At 46.2% G+C, this 11846-nt stretch overlaps 1 long non-coding RNA gene across 2 annotated transcripts; it reads right to left on the reverse strand.

Moving 5' to 3' along the window:
• Positions 1–178: 178 nt before the first annotated feature.
• LOC115938102 (uncharacterized) lies at positions 179–11786 on the reverse strand. 2 transcript variants are annotated; one of them, XR_014142362.1, is made up of 6 exons: positions 10847–11786; positions 10006–10120; positions 6344–6411; positions 5097–5210; positions 1630–1713; positions 179–484 (listed from the first exon to the last, which is right to left on the reverse strand). It is a non-coding gene; the product is annotated as an uncharacterized LOC115938102 (long non-coding RNA). The 2 variants fall into 2 exon arrangements; XR_014142361.1 differs by having other exon boundaries at positions 10006–11786.
• Between the last annotated feature and the right edge of the window lie 60 nt (positions 11787–11846).

Raw genomic sequence — 11846 nt, forward strand, 5'->3', positions numbered from 1 at the left:
TGGGTTGGCCTGGTGGTGGGTATTGAGGAGGGCACGTTCTGCATGGAGCACTGGGTGTTATGCACAAACAATGAATCATGGAACACTTCATCTAGAACTAATGATGTAATGTATGGGGATTAACATAAGAATAAAATAAATAAATAAATAAATAAATAAACAGCACCATGGACTGAATTGTGTCTCCCCCAAAATTCATATGTTAAAGTCCTAACCCCATCTTAGTCCATGTTGGCTGGTATCACAGAATATGCCACAGACAAGTAGCTTCTAAGCAACAGAGGTTTACTGCTCACAGTTGTGGAGGCTGGAAATCTGAGATCAAGGTGCCAGCACGGTCAAGTGAGGGCCCATTTCCAGGTTAGTCTTCTGTGTTCTCACATGGGAGGAGGCTAGCAAGCTCTCTGTGGCCTCCTCTTTTAGAAGCGCTCTGATCCCATTCACTCCACCCTTATGATCTAAACACTCCCAAAGGCCTCACCTCCTAATACAATCACATCAGGCATTAGAATGGCAATATAGAAATTTTGGGGGGGGCACACATTCAAACTAGCACCCCTGATGGGATGGATGGTCCTTGGAGGTGGGGCCTTTTGGAGCTAAGGAGGTTTAGATGAGGTCATGAGAGTGGGGCCCCGATGATGGGGTTAATGTCTTTGTAAGAAGAGACACCAGAGCGCCTGGTCAAGAATTCATATTGGGAGGGGTGCCTGGGTGGCTCCGTTGGTTAAGCGTCTGCCTTCGGTTCAGGTCATGATCTCAGGGTCCTGCTCAGTGGGGAGTCTGCTTCTCCCTCTCCCTTTGCCCCTCCCCCTGCTCTCTCTCTCTCTCAAATAAATAAAATCTTTAAAAAAAGGCAGACGCTTAACAACTGAGCCACCCAGGCGCCCCGGACTGGCTCCTCTTCTTAACTTAGTCTTATTCTAGATGATATCTGTGAGGTCACAGATGTCATGTACTGATTTTCTGAATACCCATGAAAATAATCATTAACAAAGAGTTCAACATGAAGCATTTAAAACAATCTTGTGCATTGTCAGCGATACGTACATACACTTTGTATTTTATCTCTAGTGTTCAGCACAGTGCTAAGCACCTCCTAGACACTACTTAAATATTGCCAAGTGCATGACTGAATGAACAAGTGAAAGGGGGAGGAGGGTGGTGGTGTGTGAGTGGGTAGATGGGTGCATGGATGAATAGGTAGGTGAATAGATGGGTGAATGGCTGGGTAGGTAGGTGCACAGGTGGGTGGGTGAATGGATGGATAAGTAGGTGGATGGATGGAGGGATGGATGGATGGATGGACAGATGGATAAGTAGGTTGGACAGGTGGGTAGGTGGGTGGGTGGATGGATAGATGGACGGATGGATGGATGGATGGATAAGTAGGTTGGACAGGTGGGTGGGTGGATGGGTGGATGGACAGATGGACGGATGGATGGATGGATGGATGGATAGTTGTTTGGATGGATGGATGGACAGATGGACAGATGGATAGTTAAGTAGATGGATACATGGATGAACAGGTGAATGAAAAGCTAGATGGATTTCAGTGTGTGTCTTAACAAAAACCTGGCTTGGGGCAAAGGTCATTTAAGTCTTTCTTCTCAGTCCAAAGTTACTCACCTTCCCTTGATCAATGAGAAGCAGCCCAACCTGTGACAAGGAGTGAAAGTAGAAGATCCCACCCAAAGATCCAACTAGTTCTGCCTATAAAACAAACAAATATCACATATGAATAAATCATTAACGCATTTGATTTTAACTCCAGATTACCTCGAAAGCTAAAATGAAGGGAAGTCTTTTTGTTACGATCTATTTCCCCTCTGTGGAAATGTAGCATGTAGGACAGAACCTTGAATGAGGAGAGAGACAGCCAGAGGGGGAACACAAGCAGGGGGAACAGGAGAGGGAGAAGCAGGCTTCCCGTGGAGCAGGGAGCCCGATGCAGGGCTCAATCCCAGGACCCCGGGATCATGACCTGAGCCGGAGGCAGACGCTTAACGACTGAGCCACCCAGGTGCCCTGGCAGTTTTCTATTATAAACAGCACCATGGACTGAATTGTGTCTCCCCCAAAATTCGTATGTTAAAGTCCTAACCCCATCTTAGTCCATGTTGGCTGGTATCACAGAATATGCCACAGACAAGTAGCTTCCAAGCAACAGAGGTTTACTGCTCACAGTTGTGGAGGCTGGAAATCTGAGATCAAGGTGCCAGCACGGTCAAGTGAGGGCCCACTTCCAGGTTACAGTCTTCTGTGTTCTCACATGGGAGGAGGCTAGCAAGCTCTCTGTGGCCTCCTCTTTTAGAAGCGCTCTGATCCCATTCACTCCACCCTTACGATCTACACACTCCCAAAGGCCTCACCTCCTAATACAATCACATCAGGCATTAGAATGGCAATATAGAAATTTTGGGGGGGGGGCACACATTCAAACTAGCACCCCTGATGGGATGGATGGTCCTTGGAGGTGGGGCCTTTTGGAGCTAAGGAGGTTTAGATGAGGTCATGAGAGTGGGGCCCCGATGATGGGGTTAATGTCTTTGTAAGAAGAGACACCAGAGCGCCTGGTCAAGAATTCATATTGGGAGGGGCGCCTGGGTGGCTCCGTTGGTTAAGGGTCTGCCTTCGGTTCAGGTCATGATCTCAGGGTCCTGCTCAGTGGGGAGTCTGCTTCTCCCTCTCCCTTTGCCCCTCCCCCTGCTCTCTTTCTCTCTCAAATAAATAAAATCTGTAAAAAAAAAGAGAGAGACACCAAGCGTTCTCTCTTTTTCATGCGAGGACACAGTAAGAAGGTGGCCCTCTGTGAGCCAGGAAGAGAGCCCTCACCAGGAGCTGAATCAGCCAGCATCTTGATCTTGGATTTTCCAGCCTCCAGAACTGTGAGAAACAGGGGCGCCTGGGTGGCTCAGTCGGTTAAGCGACTGCCTTCGGCTCAGGTCATGATCCTGGAGTCCCTGGATCGAGTCCCGCATCGGGCTCCCTGCTCGGCGAGGAGCCTGCTTCTCCCTCTAACCCTCCCCCCTCTCATGTACTCTCTCTCTCTCTCTCATTCTCGCTCTCTCAAATAAATAAATAAATCTTTAAAAAAAAAAAAAAAAAGAACTGTGAGAAATAAATGTCTGCTGTTTAAGTCACCCAGTCTGTGATGTCTGTTATGGTGGCCCAAGGTGACCAAGACTCACAGTCAATCCATCCCAAATAGCAGAGGTTGCTGGACTTTCCAGCCCTTTATCTCCCCACCAGACACCCCAACTCCTCCCCTGCTGGCAGAACTCCAAGGAGATGACTCACGACTGCTCAGGTACATCAGCCTTCTGGCCTCAAAAACAATAACCACACACACACATACACACGCACACCCACAGAGCAGAAAGACTGTTGTATTAATAATTGATGTTTGAGTGAGGAGACATCAAAAAGAAGAGTAAACTTCATATAGAAGGGAGGAGTGCATTTTCAGTTGTGCTTAGGATGGTTGTATTGTGTTGGGTGGAATGATGACCTTGTCAGTGTCTTTATTTGGAGACTAAGGATGGTTGAAGGAGATGCGTAGGGGTGCCAAGTTGACAAGGGGTGGACTTGCGTTGGTTCATTTTATGTGTCAGCCGGACTGAGCTAAGGAATGCCCAGGCAGCAAGTAAAACATCATTTCTGGGTGTGTCTGTGAGGGTGATCCTGGAAGAGATTCACATTTAATTTAGTCGACCCAATAAAGATCACTCTCACCGGTGTGGGCAGGCATCACCCAACCCGTTGGGGGCCCGCGTAGAACAAAGAGGAGGAGGAAAAGGGAATTTGTTCTCTCTTCTTGAGCTGGGATGTCCTGTCCATCTTCTGCCCTCAAACATCAGACTTCCTGGTTCTCCAGCTCACAGATGGTAGATGGTGGGGCTTCTCTGCCCCCTTAAGCATGTGAGCTGATTCCTATTATCTGTCTGTCCCTCTGTCTATCTACCTACCTCTCAGGTTTTTTAGTGATGATCATTTTCAACTGAGCACACACGTTAAGTCCTTCTAGGCCTAATTTTGGATGGAAATATGTGGTCAGTTAAGTTCTGGGCTCCGCTGGGCCTCCTGGGCAGGGCAGAGAAACCCCATTCGGGACCCGGTCAGAGCTTGAGAGCAGAGTGGACTCCCTGCCTTGCTTTGCACATACTTCCCGAGTGCCTGGGGGAGGAGCCACTCTCTGGGTCAGAACGAAACCTCCTCGTGCCCTTAGCTACCCAAGCATCCTGTCCCACTTCAGCTGTTCAGATCCCAGCTCTGCCAGGCTGTGTGGTGAAGGCCCTGCACCGCTCTGTGCCTTCACCCACATATCCGTGTCCTGGCGCTGCCCTGTGCTTGATGGCGCAAAACGACAGAAAGGTACTGTCACATTGGTGGAAGAAGGAAGCCAGAGGTCTGAAATCAAAGTAGTGGCAGTGCTGGTTCCTCTGAGGAAGAAACCTCGCCATCCCTCTCTTCCAGTGTCTGGTGGTTGCCAGGAATCCTCGGCATCTCCTGGCTTGCAGATGCATCCCTGCAATGTGGCCTGCACCTTCACATGGCCTCTTTCTCTGTGTGCATCTCTCCATGTCCTCTCTTCTTAGAAGGACAACAGGCATGGGATTGAGGGCCCACCCGATTCAGTATGATCTCATCTTAACTTAAATCATTAAACCTGCAAAGACCCGATTTCCAAGTAAGGTTACGTTCTGTGGTTCTGGATGAATATAATTTGGGGAGGGTGGGAACTGACCCATGAGAGTTCTTTCCTCTGTATAATTGGGATGAGGATGGTACCTGATGGTACCGATCTTTGGGCGGGCCTGGGGTTAAGTGCAGACTTTACTGTGGCACCAGGTTTATTTACATAAGTACTCCTGAAACCATCCAATGACCTAACACCTTTTGAAACCTTTCTTAACTTCCTAATCTTCCCAGCCAGCTCCTTTGACCTGGAATTTTCCCTACTCTCCCAGCCCATCAGACTCTTAAAAAGAGAAAAGCCCTTGTTCACCCAGTGATTGCTAATTACTCCTACCATGCAGGACGTAAATATATATTTGTTATTTTTCTTGTTCGCTTTTTTACCAAATTGAACATACCTGTCTTTCATAGGCAAACTTCTGAAATCTGTATCCCCGGGTGTTTGAGAAATAGACATTGGTCTGAGATATCTGATCTCCATGCAAATAAGCAAAAACTGAATTACTTATATCCTGGAAGAACACAAACACATAAAACAGTCTCTTTAAAAGGAGATACAGGGTTAGAGGGGTTGGGGAAATGTTCTCTAAGGGTACAAGCTTGCAATGGGTAGATAAATAAGTTCTAGAGATCTAGTACACAGCATAGTGATTACAGACAACAAGACTGTATTATAAATTTAAAAGTTGCTAAGAGACTAGATCTTAATTGTTCTCACCACAAAAAGGAAATGATGATCATGTGATGGAGATATTAGTTAATGCTATGGTGATCATCTATTTATAACATATAAATGTATCAAATCAACACATTGTACACCTTAAATTTATACACTGCTGCATCTCAATTATATCTCAATTGAAAAAAAGGAGATAGATGTGCCCGTGATCACACTCCTGGGCATTTATCCCAGAGATGAAAACTTATGTGCAGACACAAATGAACGTTCATAGCAGCTTTACTCATAATAACCAAAAAGTGGAAACAACCAGTATTACTCAACGACAAAGGGGAATGTATTAGATACCCACAACCAGTGGGAGGTGTCTCCAGAGCGTTTTGCGGAGAAAAGCTAATCCCCAGATTTTCACGTTGTAGGATCCCATGTATAGAACATTCTTGAAATGATGAGATTCTAGAGATGGAGAACAGATTAGTGTTTGCCAGGGGTTAGGGACAGCAGGGCAGGGATGTATGGAGGGAGAGCTTTGGGGTGATGGAACAGTCCAGTATTTAGAAGGCAGAAGTCCTCCTGTGACTTCACATATGTGATAAACGGCACAGAATTAGACACACACGTTATTTCCATGTCAGCTTCCCGGCTTTAGTTTTTTATTATAGTTATGTAAGGTGGAACCATTGGTGGGACCATTGGTAAGGGGGGCGTGGGACTTCCTGCAGGGTCTATAATTATTTCAAAATAACAAGTTTAAAAAAGGAAGGTAGGTGGATATATTCCTAGTGTGTCAGCCAGGTGATCCCGTATCTCAGGTCCTCTTCTGAACCCTCGGGAAGGGATCCTGCCCAGGTCCCTCATGGAACCTGATGCCCAAGCCCTCATGGATTACTCTGTCCATATTTTCATTCATAATGATCTATGTTCAAAACAGAATAAAAAATGACAAGCTCCACACCATATACTCACCACGCAAAAGGGATGTCTGCTATAACAACAGTTGTCACCAGAAACATGTGAAACAGGGTGTTCTATACCTAAAAGGACAAGATCATTTTAAAAAACACGAGCTTCCAGGGCGCCTGGCCGGCTCAGTTGGTGGAGCCTGCGACTCTTGATCTTGGGGTTGTGAGTTCAAGCCCCACATTGGGTGTGGAGCCTACTTTAAAAAAAATAAATAAACCATGAGCTCCCTAAATTTCAGGGGAAGGGATAGAGCAGGGTTTCTCAACCTCGACACTACTGACATTTTGGGGCCAGATGGTTCTCGGTTGTGGGGCTGTGTTGTGTGTGTTGCACTCGATGCCTGCAGCACCCTCCCCCAGTCTTGACGCCTAAAACGATCTCCAGACATTGCCAAGAGGGGCACACCTGTCACAACTGAGAACCACTGGTTTCGCAGGAACTCTTAGGACCCTGCCAAAATTGCAGGAAGGGCTCCTTTCTCTTAGGGAGGCCTTCTTTGATTCTATTACAATAGCAGAAGCTTCAGCTCCGAAGAAAATATACACGTGGCCAACAAAGACAGGAAAAGGTGCTCTCAGCATCACCGATCATCAGGGAAATGCAAAGCAAAACCACAGTGAGGTGGCACTCACACGTATTAGGATGGCTATTATCAAAGAATCAGACATCCAGTGTTGGCAAGGATGGGGAGCAACTGGGAGCCTCATGCACTGTTGCTGGGGATGTAAATGGGTGCGTGTGGTGGGGCAAACAGGATGACAGTTCCTCCAGAAATTGAAAATAGAGATCTGGCAATCCCACTTCTGGGTTTCTACCCAAAAGAACCAGAAGCAGAGACTCAAGGCAGGATTATTCACATTAACTAAAACATGGAAGCAATCCAGGTGTCCACTGACAAATGATGAATGGATGGGCAAAAATGTCACGTAGACACACAGTGGAATATTATTTGGCCTTAAAAAGGAAGGGCATTCTGACACCTCCTGCAACAAGGATGGACCTTGAAGACATTGTGCTCAGCGAGAGAAGCCAGACCCAGAAGGACACATCCTGCAGGACCCCGCTCCCAGGAGGTCCCCAGAGGAGTCCCGTCCATAGAGACAGAAGGTAGATGGTGGGAGCCAGGGCTGGGGCAGGGGGTGGGGAGTCAGCCCTTTGGATGCTATTAAAGAAAGTGATGGAGAGAAGAGAAAGAATAGAGACCACACTGAATTATGCTACGAGGAGCCCTTATGGTTCCTCAGTACGTTAAAACATGGAGTTTCCAGATGACCCAGCAATTCTACTCCTAGGTTAGGTTACCCCAAGAGAACTGAAAACCTCCGTCCACATACAAACTCATGCAGGAATGTGCACACAAGCGCTATTGCACAATGGCTAAAAGGATGAAACGAGCCAAGTGTCCAGCAGCTAATGAATGGACAAAAGTGGTTCATCCATACAGTGGAATATTATTCAGCCTTAAAAAGGAGCGAGCCGCTGACACACGCTAAAATGGGGAGGAAGCTCGAAAACACAGCGCTCAGGGAGAGAAGCCACACACAAAAAAGCCACAAAGTGTGTGATTCCACGTGTGTGAAACGTCCAGAACAGGCATGTCCAGAGAGACAGGAAGTGGGTGTGTGGTTGTCAGGGGCTGGGGAGGGGGTGGGGAGTGACTGCTGATGGGGACAGTCTTTCTTCTTGAGGTGACGGAATGTTCCGGAACTAGAGAGTGGTGATGGTTGCACAACATTGGGAATGTACCAAATGCCACTGAATTGTACACTTTAAAATGGTTAAAATGGTCAGTTTTATGTGACTTTTATGCTCCCTTCCCCCTACCCCAAGAAGGAGAAAGAGGCATGAAATGTGAGAGAGAAAAGAAGTGATGCGGAAAGTCAGGAGGGGGATAGAGGACTGGGCAGCAAAGCAAGAGCCAGCTCATGGGTGAATTTTGGAGGGAGCGAGAGGGAGGGAGCAAAAGCAGGGAGGGCTATGTGGCAATTTGGCTGCGGGCAGTAAGTTCTGCAAGGAATGGATGGAGGCAGCTGGGTGTCTGGTTTGGATGTGACAGCATGACATGGCCCCCAGGCTGGTCAGAGCAGGCTTCTGGGGCTTGTTACTACAGTCCCTGACAGAAGCCCTGGGACTTGGCTCCACCTGGGTTAGGTACATTCTTTACCCACACCCCCCACACCACCAAGCATCATTCATTCTGCATCGCCAGGTCACCTTGCTGTCGGGGGTCAAATCCCAACACTGTAACGAGAAGTCAGACAGAGGCCAAACCAAGGTGTGGCTCTCCTGCTGTGCTTCCCTGTCCCTCCCAGGGGGCTGCCAGCCCCTCTCCAGCCAGGGCTCAGCAAGCACCTGGCAGATACCACACTGGCTGGGCAAGGTTCCCTCTCGTGGGGTCCACAGTCTTTTGCCAAAACTAATATAAGTGAAGTAAAAGAATAACGAATTGCAAGATGGTGATCTACCAACCCTTGTGGCTCTTGACTGAGATTTTGACTCCCAGTGAACATCCAGTGGATGATGTCTGGGGACATTTGTGGTGTCAGGATGGGGAGAGGGGAGGGGCGCTCCTGGCAGGAGGTGGGAGGGGCCAGGGATGCTGCCCCAAATCCCCACAGTGCCCAGGGTGGCCCCCCGCACAGAGAATGACCTGGCCCTAAATTTCAGCAGTGCTAGGGTTGAAAAACCTGGAACTGACCCCTTTTCTTTTTCCTTTTCTCTTCTGTTCTTTTCTTTAGTTAAAAAAAAATTTTTTTAAGATTTTATTTAGGAGAGAGAGAGAGCAGGAGGGTGGGGAGGAGCAGAGGGAGAGGGAGAAGTAGACTCCATGCTGAGCAGGGAACCCAACACAGGGCCTGATCCCACCTCCTGACATCATGACCCGAGCCAAAATCAAGAGTCGGATGCCCAACTGTCTGAACCACCGAGGTGCCGCAAAACGACACCTTTCTCATCACAATGGGTACCAACCATCCTTCTTTTCTAAAGAATGGCATCTCCCTTGTCTTCATTCTTGACCTCATCCCCTTGCCTCCTACGTGAGGGTTCTCTTCTTTCTCTCTCTTCATACAGCTTACCTTCTCTCTGTTCCCTGTCCCTAATGGGCAGTAGGTGGGACTGAATATTCCCATCACTCAGCCTTGTCACCAAGCATGTATGTGCATTCTTGGCTCTTCTCAATCCTCCCTGACATCCACTCCAATGCAATTCCCGTTGATGTCCCTCATTTGCTCCAATCATGTCAGAGCAGGCTTTTGTGGTTTGTAACTACAATCCCCGACAGAAACACTAGGTTCCCACCGTACAAACAATTTTCATTTGAATTTTAAAGGACAAGGTAGTGTCTAGGGGCTGACATCCAAGGAGCAGCTTTGTTTGTATTTCCAAAATTAAAAAACCTGTGCTTGGATGTTGGCAGATTGCAAACAGAATTAAAAAAAATACAAAACAGGGGTGCCTGGGTGTCTCAGTTGTTAAGTGTCTGCCTTCGGCTCGGGTCATGATCCCAGGGTCCTGGGATCGAGCCCCGCATTGGGCTCCCTGCTCGGCGGGAAGCCTGCTTCTCCCTCTCCCCCTCCCCCTGCTTGTGCTCCCTTTCTCGCTGTGTCTCTCTCTGTCAAATAAATAAATAAAATCTTTAAAAAAAAAATACAAAACATGTATACCTATAGATGTGTTCCAGGAATTGGCTTCGTAATCATAAATATAGATTTTTTGATTCACTACTAACAGCAATACTGAGTCAGCGATATGTGCCGATGTTACTTCTGGTGTGCCAACCTAAAAATAACGACACAGGATATCAGGAAGTGCATCCTTCTGGACGATTAGGAAAGTAAGATGTCTAGATGCACATTTAAGAAACATGTATGCTAGCAAGAGTTGTTTGGTTCCCAGGTGTTGGGAACTGAATATTCTGGGCGCAGCTGGGACCGAAACTGAGAGCTTGGAATTGGTGTTTGGTGCCCTTGGATACCTCCTTCCTCCTTATCTATCTCCTTCTTCCTTATCAAAACTTTCCCTGAAGATAAAGCCTAAAGTGTAAATTATGAACGATGAACATAAATGATAAATGTGTTGCTTATAAGAGAAACATTGGCATTTTAATAGATGGCAAAGCCTTCTTTAGTGTAGGACCCAGTGGTAGAATTTCTCAAGATAGTTACTGAGAGGGCAAAGGTTTTTCTGTTTTGGTTTAGGACAATTTAGGGAGGCCCTGAAATTAGTGCATATAATCTATCTATTCATAACACACAAACAGTTACAAGGAGCACTTCCAACAATTCTGCTTCAGAAAAAACAAACAGGCTATCTCAGTAATAAGGGCAGAATAGAATCAACCCTTCTTCTGGCTTAGACATTATTCTCAATATCTTTAAGAGGTACAATGTAAAACAAGCCCCCAAACTAACAAAAACAGACTAGTGCGATATTTCCAAACTGTATCTTCCCCCTGAGTGTTAACTTATGTTGAGAATCCTTCAGATGGTTCAGTAAAATGACTACCTTCATTGATGCAGGGATGGAAAGTGGAAGGAGACTACTTTTGAAATTATCTCTCGTGAAAAAAATTTGCCTTCTGAAATAGACAATAAAAGTTAAATTAGGAAAATTTCACACAAGAAAAGAAAAAAAGATAATGGCAGACACTCTAAAATGTTCTACTCAAACAAAATTCCTTTTTTAACAAATTTTATTTTACAGAGAGAGAGGGTGTGTGTGAGCAGGGGGGAGGGGCAGAGGGAGAGAGAGAATCCCAAGTAGACTTCCCACTGAGCACAGAGCCAGACATGGGGCTCGATCTTATGACCCCGAGATCACAACCTGAGGTGAAATCAAGAATCAGACGCCCAGCTGACTGAGTCACCCAGGTGCCCCCCCCCCTTTTAAAAACAAGGTTTAGGTTTAGGTTTTTATCTATCTCTCTATCTCTCTATCTTTGCATGAGTAAACCTCTATAGACTGGGTATTTGGCTTCTTGAAATAACATTTTAGAAGTGTGACCATGTCAAATTTAAAATTATATAAAATGTACATTAAGCAACAGCTTGTCTTACTCAGAATGAACTTCAGCTTTGTCATTTATATGGTTCTAATCCCACTAAAGTAAAAGGTTTCAGACCAGGAATGTGTATGCATGAAAGAAACAATGTGTTTCCTCCGGCAGGAAACTTTTAAGAAGTGAAAGGCCATCCATGAACATGGTATATTGCTTCCTTATCCAGATCTTTTTTCTTCTGCCTCCTCCAGAAGAGTTTGATGGTTTTAGACAGAAAGGAATTGCTGAGTTAATTCTTACATGTTTTAAAGTTTTGTTGTTATTAAGAATGATGTTTTTCATAACTGCCTTTTCTGAGTGTTCATGGCTAGTATACAAGAGAGGAGTTGATGTTTTCAATGTCTGTGTTGTATTTGGCCCTCTTGCTGCACTCAGTTATTACTTCTAGTAGCTGATACTCAGATTGCCAAATGTCTCTTTCTTTCCAATGAGTTTTACATTTCATGT

Source organism: Leptonychotes weddellii, unplaced genomic scaffold (genome assembly GCF_054177405.1).
Source record: "Leptonychotes weddellii isolate Sample4059 unplaced genomic scaffold, ASM5417740v2 HiC_scaffold_4289, whole genome shotgun sequence".
In the NCBI taxonomy this organism is placed as follows: domain Eukaryota; kingdom Metazoa; phylum Chordata; class Mammalia; order Carnivora; family Phocidae; genus Leptonychotes; species Leptonychotes weddellii.